The sequence below is a fragment of the Aethalodelphis obliquidens genome, unplaced genomic scaffold (genome assembly GCF_003676395.1).
Source record: "Aethalodelphis obliquidens isolate GAN/ISIS:26980383/991018 unplaced genomic scaffold, ASM367639v1 scaffold91, whole genome shotgun sequence".
NCBI lineage: Eukaryota > Metazoa > Chordata > Mammalia > Artiodactyla > Delphinidae > Aethalodelphis > Aethalodelphis obliquidens.
In genome coordinates this window covers 971,448-984,231 of record NW_020838035.1, presented here as the reverse complement: position 1 = coordinate 984,231, position 12,784 = coordinate 971,448, and the positions used below count along the sequence as shown (strand labels likewise).

At 49.3% G+C, this 12,784-nt stretch overlaps 1 long non-coding RNA gene across 2 annotated transcripts in view; it reads right to left on the bottom strand.

Annotated features, from left to right (window-relative positions):
• LOC113614142 (uncharacterized) overlaps positions 1-5,878 on the bottom strand; it is a 58,785-nt gene extending 52,907 nt beyond the window's left edge. Inside the window, exon 1 of one of the 2 annotated variants that reach the window (XR_003430468.1) lies at positions 5,597-5,878. This is a non-coding gene — a long non-coding RNA (uncharacterized LOC113614142). The remainder of the gene's footprint in view (positions 1-5,596) is intronic. The other variant, XR_003430467.1, reaches the window with a different exon arrangement.
• Positions 5,879-12,784: the final 6,906 nt, after the last annotated feature.

The window sequence follows — 12,784 nt, the reverse complement described above, 5'->3', positions numbered from 1 at the left end:
AATGGCAAAGGGGGCAGATCAAGTCATTAGAAGATTTTGTTTCTGCGCTTGCATCCGAGTGACTGACTGATGGTCCCCTTCCTGTCCAGGGCTCCACAGACCCCCGCGCTCTCTTCTTTCTCTGTGCTGGTATTATTACTAGTTGCCCTAAAGGGTAACATCGATACTTGAATGTATTTTGTGGCCAGATGTTCTGCTGGGCACATAACTCACGAACGCCCCAGAAGGAGGGTATCTGCATCCTGTTTGTGCAGGTAAACAGAGACAAAAGCTCGCTGCTAACAGGGTCAGGATTAGGGTGAGGAAGGCAAGGCACTGCCCTCAGGCGGAGAACTGAAGATGACACCAAAAACAACAACAACAACCACCACCACCAGAAAGCAAGATAAATGATGTCTAGTGGAAGATTTTTAAAAATCGAAATGAATACAAACATCGCATAACATATCAGCATTTTGGATCAAGGCAGGAGCCCCTCACCCCCCGGACTCTGGTCCTGAGTGGGGGAACCAGGTTGTCCTAGCTTCTATATCTCAGGCAGCAGGGTGGAATCACCCATGGGTCTAAGGCTACAAACTGGTATTTGGGGACTACAAACGGGTAGTATCAGCTCTTTCCCAAGTCCTCAAAGCCCCCCAGCAGAGGTCAAGTGGCAGCCTGGTGAGAACATCACATCAATGGAATGAGGACCAATGAACCAGTGAACCAGGGATGGCAGGGCTGGGTCGACCAGATGGACCCTCTGGGGAACTCTTGCCACACCCAAGGGGCACAGTGACCACAGGGCACGGGGACCACCCACAGCAGCCGTCTGCTGGCCTCCACCCTCGGGACAGTGTCTGGAACCCAGGACAGAGAGGGACACATCGGATCCTCCCCCACAGGGCAGTGCACCCTGGGGGCCCACCTTGGAAGCCCACTGTCCTCCACCCCATGTGGCTCCAGGGAGAGGCTCCTGGAGCCCTGGCACCCACTACCTCGCCCTCCTTGGCGGCCCTACCAGTCTCCAAGGACCCTATGATGAAATGGTGTCCCAGTCAATCCATATTAAACAGAAAAAAGAACCCATCTCCTTGTGGTATATATACATATACATACACACACACACACACACACACACACACACACACACACGGAATACTACTCAGCCATAAAAAAGAATAAAATAATGCCATTTGCAGCAACATGGATGGACCTAGAGATTATCAGACTAAGTGAAATAAGTCAGAGAAAAACCAATACTGTATGATATCACTCATATGTGGAATCTAAAATACAAGTCAAATGAACTTAGCTACCAAAAAAAAAAAAAAAAAGACTCACAAATATAGAGAAGAGACACGTGGTTGCCAAGGGGGAGGGAGGGACGGATGCATTGGGAGTTTGGGGTTAGGAGATGCAAACTATTATATATAGGATGGATAAGCAACAAGGAGAAAGGCAAATATTATATGATATCACTTGTTTGTGAAATCTAAAATATGACACAAATGAACTTATTTACAAAACAGGAAGAGACTCACAGACACAGAACACAAACTTACGGTTACCAAAGGGGAACGGTGGAGAGGGATAAATTAGGAGTTTGGGATCATGAGATACAAACTACTATATGTAAAGTAGATTAACAACAAGGACCTACTGTATAGCACAGGGAACAATACCCAATATTTTGTAATAACCTATAATGGAAAAAAACCTAAAAAAGAATATATATACACACAGATATAAATATGTACATATGTATAACTGAATCACTTTGCTGTATACCTGAAATGAACAAAACGCTGTAAAACAACTATACTTCAATTTAAAAAAAATCCTCTCTAGTCAAAAAGAAGTGAACACCCTCAGAACTAGACCTTCTTTCACTGAATTCCGCGGAGCAAGAGAGTTCTGATGTTCTGACTTAGAGATACTTCTTTTGGTGCACTGGTTATACAGCGACCAGCTTCTAGCTGCTAGATGACCTCGACGATCATTCAAGAACAGTCCTCCATCTACCCACAAGGAGCCAAAAGCCAGAGAATAAAATAATCATCCACCGAGTCATGATCACAAAGAATCGCTATCACAACTCTCTGACGGTTCGCCGTGAATCCCCCAGAATCAATCCATCGCAGCGATGGACGAATAAATCATTTCATTCCCACTTTCAGATCACGGAAACTTTTATAAAGACGTGCAGGTTGTAGGTTTCCATAACACGTTCACAGGGTTTAGTTCAATGCCTGGTGAGACTCACTTTAATCAATGCACATTTGTACCAAAAAATGGAACCGTGCATTTAGCAGAGAAGAAATGGAATAAGTGTGTGGTTCATGTTTTAATGCAGGATCCCAAGGCGCTGCTCAGGCCCAGGTCTATTCACCAACAGAATAAAATTCCTCTTCGACACAGGTGCGGTCTCCAGTTTATGACACTCTGCCGGCTAATCCTCGTGCACGAGAATAGAGTCCTTAGGGACGAGAGAGTGGCCACGTTGCGATAAAAACCATGCAAAGCATGGGGCCCTGGCGGCTTTAGAGTCTCGTAAACCCTGCTGCCCCCAACCCGCCCCCCGAGACTGAGCCCTGTGTCCCCAGCAACACGATGCCCGGTGCCGGTTTATGGGCGCGCGGTCCTATGGCATGTGTCTCTGGGCCTCTTGGTCTCCTAGGAGGTGAGACCGCTTTGCTCTTGGCGTCCTACCGAGAATGGTAGCATGTTGAATCCCAGAGAATGTTGGATCTCAGCCACGTGTGTCCTCATCCCTGAACTTCGATGGCCCCGCACGGTAGGAAACAGGGCTGACAGAGCCGACGAAAGGCATAATCGCCCCCCTACATCAAGCTTTATGGTCACAGAAAGACAACCGGCCCGGGGGAACACAGCCACAGGGGGTGCGGGGGGTAAGAGCCTGCAGTGAGAGCCTCGGAGGGAGCTCACAGGGACACGCACGGACACAAGAGACACAGACACATGGATGCAGGAATAAATACAGACACACAGATACATAACCAAAGACACACAAATGCAGGACAAAAAAAGATGCACACAGACGCAGGAATAAATACAGATGCACGCAGGCGTCCACACACAGACGCAGGAGTAAACGGGCACACACAGACATACAACTGCAGAGACACACACAGATGCGGAACAAAGATGCGCATACATGTAAACTTATACAGACACAGCTACACACACACACACACGGACACACGTGCACATATGCAGACACACATAAACCTGGATACACACATGCACACGCACACACAGCATCAGGGACCACACAGGCTTTCACAACAAAGTAGGAGGACCTCATCCCTCGAAGAGCATTTGCTTAGAAGCCTGGACTCTCCCTGCCGTCTGGGGTGACACGCAGGGGACAAAGCCACTCAGCATCCCCACCCCCGACAGCGACTTCGTCACACGGGAGGAAAACGTAGCCCTGAGTTTCCTGGTGTTCCAGGAACCACGCCTGCACCGTGCACACAGAAGGTCCACCGCCGTGTCCGCTGGAAGCAAAGCTTGCGAACTAATTAGACAATACGACACGGCTCCTCTGAGGCTGAGCAAATTCCAGGCAACGCCGAGGTAAGGAAGTAAAACGCTGACCGGCCACGCATCCCAAGACGCCCTCACGGCTTCCCTACTGTAGGAGAAACGGAGCTCCTCCCCAGAGAGGCGCATGAAAAAGGATGTAAGATGCCAAATGAGGTGCGTGAAGAATAGCACCTGGTCCTGACTTTCTCCTGGACGTCCAAGAATCTCCAGGACCTGAGTCCCAGGACACCCCCTACCCCCCACTTTTTCTCGATTCCTCCAATGCACAAGGCGTTGGCTTCACCAGGAACACGCCCAGAGCCTTCTGCGAACAACGTGCCTCTTTTTTCCAGGGTCCAAGTGTCCCCAACCCTGAATTATCAGCCCTTTGCATGTCACGGCCATGGTGGTTAAGGGGACCCGCATCCCGGCGAGGGTGCACGGGCTGCTTCTCAAAGGCAGACCCTTCCAGTCAAGGGGAGCTTCCTCAGTCCATCCCCGATGGATTTTACCCAAAACACGCCCAATCGCAGTGTTGGGTGCGAGGGGCTGGCCACTTGAAATGGGAGAGGGTCTCACCTGCACCGCAGAAAATGCGTAAATACTCTCTACTCCCTTACAGGGAAAACCAAGGCTTTAGGGACGAAAGTTTCCATGTGTTTTAACTCACTCCAAGCGTGGAAATCGTGGAAATTCACCCAAATAAAAGGTGTATCACATGTTGCTTGCTGGAGGGCGTTCTTGGTGGAATTGTGTCCCACGACCAAAGTGTTAATTTGACGTCCTAGCCTGGTACCTCAAAATGGGACCTTATTAGGAAACGGGGTCTTTGCAGATGAGATGAAGTGAAGGGTCAGAGATGAGGTCCTCCTGGAGGAGGGTGGCCCTACATCCAATGACAGGGTCCTTCTAAGACACAGGAGAGAGACAAACACAGAGGAGAAGCCCCGAGAAGACAGAGGCAGAGACGGGAGGGACGCGGCCACAAGCCCAGGGATGCCTGGAGCCCCCAGAAGCTGGAAGAGGCAGGAAGGACCCTCCCCTGGAGGCTCTGGAGGGAGCGCAGTCCTGGGACACCCTGACCTCAGACGTCTGGTCTCCAGGATGGGGGAGGATGGAGGTCTGTGGTTTTAACCCACCTGATTTGTGGTCATTTATGACAACGACCCCAGAAAACCAATTTACGGTGCAACGAAAGCAAAGCACCCAGGTTACAGCACTTACGTGAGAATCAACAAATGCAAAATTAAATTTCAGAGACACGCTTGTCTTGACAAACAGGCACATGGCTCACACCACGTATTTACAGATGCTATGACGGTCTGCCTTGCAAAACTCAATGGGTCCGCTCTTTGGTAGGGCAAAACGTTTAGCCCTAAAATATTTTAATCGCTTTTCTACGTCAAACATAAGTAATAAGAAAACATTTTGAAGGTCTTGAAGCAACAGAACACAGAGTATAAACCCCGAGACGTACGCCGTGGGAGACCATTTCCACAGGCCTCAAAGCATGTTCAGTACATCTGGGACCACCCTTCACCAGCTGCCCCTCGTCGGGCAGCAGAAGAGCTGAAAGACTTTGTCCTTTATTCTAACAACCTTGGAAAGCCACGGGGGTGGGCGATGCTGCAGGTACGGACATGATCTAATTGGTATTTTAGAGAATTCTCCGACTAGACAGAGAATGGCTTACAGGAAGGGCAAGAGAGGCCAGCCAGGAGGAGGTGTTTGCTCCAAAGGCGTAAATTTGAAAACTTCAAATCTTCAAAGAAAACTGTCTACTCACAGCACTTCCGACACCCAACGTGTGGCTCTTCCACACCGAGCAGGTGTCCAGTTCTCCTGGGACACCAGCTGGGTGCCGTTCACTTCAATTCAACTCTGATAGGAGCCCGGGGGCGCGCAGACCTCACGGGGTAGACTCGGTGCCCCAGGACGGCTCCCACGTCAACCCCAAGCGCAGGGACTGGGTCCCCAGGCCGCCCACACTTGTGTCCGACAAGGCTACACACGGAGGGTCCCCGTGACGCCCTCCTCAGAGAACGCAGGCAACACGTCGCTGACTCACCCGTTTATCAGAAAGGCACGAACAGCCAGAGAGAGCGGTGGAGGGCGAGGCCCGGGGGCGCCCCGAGCGCCGGAGCTCCTGTCTCCGTGGAGCTTGGGGGGCGTCACTCTGCCAACGTGCGGACCCGGAAGATCTCGGAACCCCTCCACGTAGAGAGTTTACGGGTCTGCCGCCAGGCACGACCGTCGGAAGCCGCGCGCACCTGGAGCCGCTCGAGCCCCGCCCCCTCTGCGCTCCATGGCGCCTGGGGGCGGGGCTGGACGGGCCCACCCTCGCGTCACGTGGTTGGTTCCTCCGGGCAACCGGCCCGCACCTCGCAGGGCTACGCCTCAGCGCAGACTCGGGCGCGGCGCGGCTCGTCCCGAGGGGCGCAGGATGCTCCTCTGGCCTGCGTCACTCAGGAAGCTCCTAGGGTGTCGGGAGCTCTGCGCCAGGAGCCAGGAGGTCACCGTGCATTCGGATGCGCCCTAAATCCAATAATAAGCGTCCTTATACGTAGAATATTGTATAGTATGGTTTATATATAATTTTGTATATGATTATAATTTTAATTATACATAAATTACAATATATGAGACACATATACAATTATATATAGATTGTACACATTATATACATTTATAAACTATATGATATATGTTATATATAAACAGATATAGTGTTACCTGTATGTTATAATCATATGGAATTATACTTATATCTATAATTATAGGTGATTAAAGATGACTATTATAATTTATAAAAGGTATATGATTATATGGCTATAAATAATATGGTATATTATATTTATATTTTAATATATATTAATTAATATTCATGCTATGTATTTAATTTTGTTCTTTATATAATATAAAATGTATTAAATGTATATTATACATTATACATATAATGTATAATATACATTATATTATATATTATAATTGTATTAATAAGATATTAATATATATTATTTCCATGTATATAATTATGTTACAATATATAGTAAATTTATATGTAATTTATATATATAAATTATAATTAATATACTATAAATTTATCATAATATATAATATGATTGCCATACAATATATACACTATAATACATATAATCATATACAGTACAATATATAAGGTAATAATATATATCATTGTATACAGTATAATATATATTATAGAGTGCAACCTATAACAGTATAATACAATGAATATTATATTTTATATACTTATATGTATATAATTTATATACAAATCATACATTACATTTATGTTTTCATGAATCTTATACAATATGTAGTTAACATATCATGCACAATGGAGACGCAAAAATGTTATTTGAGACCCCAATGCATAATTTTCTTTAACAGACTCTACGGGGTTTCAGCAAGACGGGGGATAGGATTCAAAAACTGGGGAAGAAAGGTGGCGTCTCCCCAGGCACCTTCCGGTCCCTCATGCGATGCCTGGGACGTGAGCGCGGCGGTGGTGAAGGCTGCGCGCTGGGTGCCCAGTCGCAAGGAGTGTGGACTCCGGGAGCCACAGCCCCTGGGCTCCATGCAACAGCTCCTCCGACTAAGGACGGCCCCTCTCTCCTCCCCCAGGCAGCCCCTGACCTGTGACCCCAGACCCCTGCCCATTCCCTGACCCCCATCTCCCCTCCTTCCTCCTACCGACTCCATTCCTCCCAAAGCCCCACCTGCCCTTCCCTACTCATCCTAGAACCAGCTCTGCCCAGGACAGCAACCCCACCACTCACTGCACTCCTGCCGGACGGGCCCTGCGTCCTGACTCCCACCCCATCCACACACACCCCTGTCTTCTTTCCCAGGCCCCTTCCCCAGCTGTATCCGTGGGGCTCTCCAGAGAAGCAGAACCAATGGGATGTGTGGATGGAAAGAAGATAGGTAGATAACAGATGGATAGATGATAGATAGATTCATAGATAAATAGATGATAGAGATAGATGGAGATGATAGATAGATAGATGATAGATGCATATAGATATAGATACATATAGATAGATAGCCATGATATATCCTCCCTCCACTTTTGTTCTATTCAGACCTTCAACTGATTAGATGAGGCCCACCCACCCTGGGGAAGGCCACCTGCTTCACTCAGTCCACTGATTCACATGCTCATCTCATCCAGAGACACCCTCCCAGACACGCCCAGAATCACATCTGACCAGCTGTCTGGGGCCCTGGGATCTATAAAGTTAAGCTGACACAGAATTAACCATCACGGCTGGGGAGCAGCATCAATACCCATGCGGAGGGGGAGAAACAGGGTGGACCCCCCACGTCTCTCTGCAAAGCCAGCCAGGAGAGGCCTCGCGGCTCTGGGGCTCTTCTTGGGAGCATCAGCCTGCAAGGAGAGGTCAGGGCGCTCACGCCCTCCTGTCTCGACAGAATCTGCGAGCCCCCCATACAGACATCGTCCCAAGCTGGCAGGAAGCTGAGGAAACCTCTGTCGTTCCTCTCTCCGTGTGGCCTGTTCCAAACGCCTGACGGTATAAATCCCCATCAGAAGGAAAGAAGCCGTTTCATCTGGGCGCTTGGATGCGAACCCGTCTTCCTCGCGGGGGCTCACCCCGACTATATCAACGGGCAGAATTCAACAGAAATCATTCTCCTTGCCCTCGGAGAGATGCAGCCGAGGGAAACAAAGACCTTCAGGGTCAGCTCCTGGGGTCCCTTCCTATTTACTGCACTCCGCAGAAATCCTTAGAATCCTTAGAATTCCTATAAACAAGGGGTCGCATTTGCAGGTGAATTGGGACGACCTTGGCTGCCTGGTGTTCACACGGGAACGGAGGATGCTCTTCCCGCTCAGTAAAGCACATCTGATGCAAACAGTCCTCTTCCTTCCGCTTTGCTCGTCCTCGGATGTTTCTGAAATCCAACCCAGGTTTGTAGGCAAGATTGAGGTGAAGACGGCAGTTACCCCCGGTGACCCCAAACCGGGTAATCCAGGAAGATGTCATCCTGAGATCCTTCAATTCATCCCATGTGCAGAGACCCTGTTTCCAAACACGGTCACAGTCACAGGTTCTGGAGATAAGGATGTGAGCACATTTGGGGGGGACCCCCACTGAACCCAGGCCACGCTAGTATTGCCATATTGTAACCACATAATCAATCCATGAATGGGGGTTGTCCACAGCAACCCAAACGGCCAGCACACAAGATGGACAACCCTCCCTGCAAAGACCCAGAATGGAAATTAATCTCAGAAACACAGCTGCCCCTGAACGGATACCTTCCTGGAAGTGACAAGCTCGTGACTGCACGAAACCGCCGTATAAGCAGGTACGGCGAGACACTCATTTTCTGCTTATTTTTATAAATTCCCGAACCTAGGTCGGAGGTAATAGATTTCCTTTTCCAAAGAATATGCCTCAGCATCTCCGTATATAAATAACCTGCTTATTCAGGGGTAAATCTAGCAGCGTGGATGGGATCGTTCAAACAGAAACAGCGAAGGAGAAGAAAATGAAATGTGCAGACTCCAAAGGTTACAAATTGTGGGCAAAAAACCTGAAAGAGCGCATGTGCAGTCACAAAAGAAACAGTCTGCTCTGGAAATAAGCACGTGGGAGAAAAAGAAGCACTCGCCTGCGCTGCGGCGGGGTGGGGGGGGGATCATGAACCAACACAGGTGGAAGCAGGGGATGTCCCCCACTCCATCATCACCTGCCTCACCTGGGGAAGGTTGTCTGGACCAACCAGTCTCCTCTGTAAACCAGGGATTGGATATGGGTTTGGACGCTGCATCAAGGTTCCCAAGACCCCCCAGGATTGACAACTGTCTGGAAGGACTCAGGCTCATTACAAGGTGGAACTCATGGTGGTGGTTTAGTCCCGTGAACGGATACAGAGCAAAATTAGCAAAGGGAAAGCTGTGTGGGGTGGATCCTGGGGGGAACCAGGTGCAAGCTTCCAGGGGCCTGTCCCTGTGGAGTCGCACAGGATGCACTGAAGTCCTCAAGCAACGAGCTGTGACCACATGTGTGAAATGTGGTCGCCAGGGAATTTTAACTGAATACAGTAGCGCTCAAACACTGTGACTGTGCCCCCAGGGGACACTTGGCAATGTCTGCGGACAGTTTTGGTTTTCACCACTGGGGAGGGGATGCTCCTGGCACGTGGCGGGTGGAGACCAGGGAAGCTGCTGCACAGCCCACAGGGCTCGGGACGCCCCGCATCAGAGCGTCACCCAGCCCCGATGTCAGTAGTGCTGAGGCTGAGAAACCGTGACCTAACATGAGAGACTATCTATCTATCATCTATCAATCATCTATCCATCCATCCATCACTTCTATCTATCATCTATCTATCATCTCATGTATCTATCTATCCACCCACCCATCCATCCTGTCTTATCTACCCATATATCCTCTCTCTATATATAATCTATCTATACATCCATCCATGTCTATGTATCTATATATCTATCCATCCATCCATAACCTCTCTCCGCACCCATTTATCCATCTATCTATTCATCCATCCATCCATCCGTACCTATCTATCTACCTACCTACCTACCTATCTCAGTGGTTCATAACTGGGGATGACTTGGCCACCCAGAAGGACACTTGACAATGTCTGGGGACATTTTTGGTTGTTACAACTTTGGGGAGGATCCTACTGGCTGCTGGCGGGTGGAGACCAGGGAATCTGCTCCACAGCCCACAGGACACAGGACGCCCCACAGCAGAGGGTCATCCAGCCCCAGATGTCAGCAGTGCTGAGGCTGAGACACCCTGTCTAGCATGAGAGACTATCTATCTATCTATCTATCCATCCATCCATCCATTTATCTGTCTATGGCTGTGGTTCTAAACCAGAGATGACTTTGCCCCCAGGAGGACATATGACAATGTCTGCGGACGTTTTTGGTGTCACACTGGGGGGAGGGGGTGCTCCTGGCACCTGATGGGTGGAGACCAGGGAAGCTGCTGCACAGCCCACGGGGCCCGGGAAGCCCCGCCTCAGAGAGTCACCCAGCCCCACATGTCAGCCGTTAAAACTGCTCTAAGGAAGTCCTACCACCATGAGTTTTCAAAACATTCTTTTCTCTCAGTCTTTCCCAGACTTGGTACCAACGACATCTGGCACCTGAAAGGCCGCACATGCCCGGCTTGTCAGGAAAAGACTTTTAACGGGAAAACGCAGAGGTGGGTGGGAATGTGAAATTGGAAGAGGATGGCTGACTTCAGGAGGAAGACGGACGGTTTACAACTCGGACACGGAAAGGCCAGGAGAAGAGCGAGGAACAGAACGGAAGGCTCAGGGGAGCAACCACGCCGGGAAGCGGGCGGCATGGATTCGTGTATTAATTCAAAGCAGGAAGCGAGGATGCAGGGCGCCTCCCGGTGCAGCTGAGATGTTGGTCTGTGACGTGTCACGGGGAAGCCGGGGCTCACCTGGTCCAGCCTCACCGGCTCAGGAAGCCTCGTTAAAGTTGCTGAAAACGAACACGGGGGGCGTGAGCCACAGGCAACAGAAGCCACAGCTGAGGAGGCAGGAAACACAGGCTGTGGGGAACCCAGGGCTGTCAACTGAGCCCGGGAGGGGATCAAAACCAGCCTGCGCAGTTAGACATACACGACCTTCTCCTCCCCTTTCACCTGGCCCTTCGTGGTCAGCAAACGTCACGGCCTTTGAAAAGCGCAGGACCTGCCCTCCGTGGACCCCGTGTGGCCGTCCCCCAGGGAATGACACACAAAGGGCCAAGCAAGAAGATGCCCTGAGCATCGCTCCCTGAATCCCCTCCTCCACCCTGCGCGCCCCCACCCCCAGCCCCAGGCAGCCACTGACCTGCTTCCCGTCACTATGGCATTGATCGCACCGCTTAGAACGTTCTAAGCAGGGGATTTCCAGACGTTTACATTTTCCTAGAAATGGAAGGACACCGTGTGTTCTTTGGGGTTCTAGCTGCTTTTACTCTGCATCGTTATTTGGAGATTCCTTCACCTTTCTCCTTCTGACACTTCCGTGCCAGGCTTCTTTTTTTTTTTTTTTTGCTTTTGATTTCTTTTTTCTTGAACGGCCCATTTCAATGAATCAAAGAGGTAGATCCCTAGAATACATCCCCCCCCCAATCAATGCCACACAGTTAATCCCACACATTTTCAACCGTAAAAAATAAAATCCTGACCTAAAAAAGAGATTGGAAGCTACGTGTATGCTTTTATAAAGGAATGCCTTTCAAAACACGACAGACAGAGGTGGACACGGTGAACAGAGACTGGATGATTTGTTTTCCTATCAAATTAAAAATGGCAAATCAAAGTAACTTAAGCGGGAGGGATAAATTGGGAGATTAAGAGTGACATAGACACAGGACTATATATAACACAGATAACTAATAAGAACCTACTGTATAGCATGGAGAACTCTACTCGGTGCTCTGTAATGACCTATATGGGAAAAGAACCTAAAAAAAGAGTGAATACATGTATATGTATAACTGATTGACTTTGCTGTACACCTGAAACTAACACAACACTGTAAATCAACTCTACTCCAATAAAAAATTTTTTTAAATAAGTTAGGGACTTCCCTGGTGGCACAGTGGTTAAGAATCCGCCTGCCAATGCAGGGGACACGGGTTCGAGCCCTGGCCTGGGAAGATCCCACATGCCTTGGAGCAACTAAGCCCGTGTGCCACAGCTACTGAGCCTGTGCTCTAGAGCCCGGGAGCCACAACTACTGAGCCCACGTGCCACAACTACTGAAGCCCCGGCGCCTAGAGCCCGTGCTCTGCAACAAGAGAAGCCACCGCAATGAGAAGCCCGCGCACCACAAGGAAGAGTAGCCCCCGCTCGCCGCAACTAGAGAAAGCCTGCACGCAGCAACGAAGACCCAGCACAGCCATTAATTAATTAATTAATTAATTTTCAAAAGGTTAAAAAAACTTAAGTGGCAAATTACAAACTGATTGGAAACGGGCAAAGCAGGCAAACGGGCTTTTTGCACAAAGTCATCACGCTTTGCACGCAGGCCAGGACTCATATTTTTCCAGCTGAAACCCCCCCCCCCTTCAAGTATTTATCAATAGGAAAAGTGCCTCAGAAACACACAGTAATTAGCCCTGCGAGGAGGGTAACTGACACTTTTCCGATCCTTTCTTCCTTTCTCTACATCCTGCTGTTTTCCACAGGGACTGTCTTCAATTTTGCTGTTTGAAGCCACTTGTGTTATT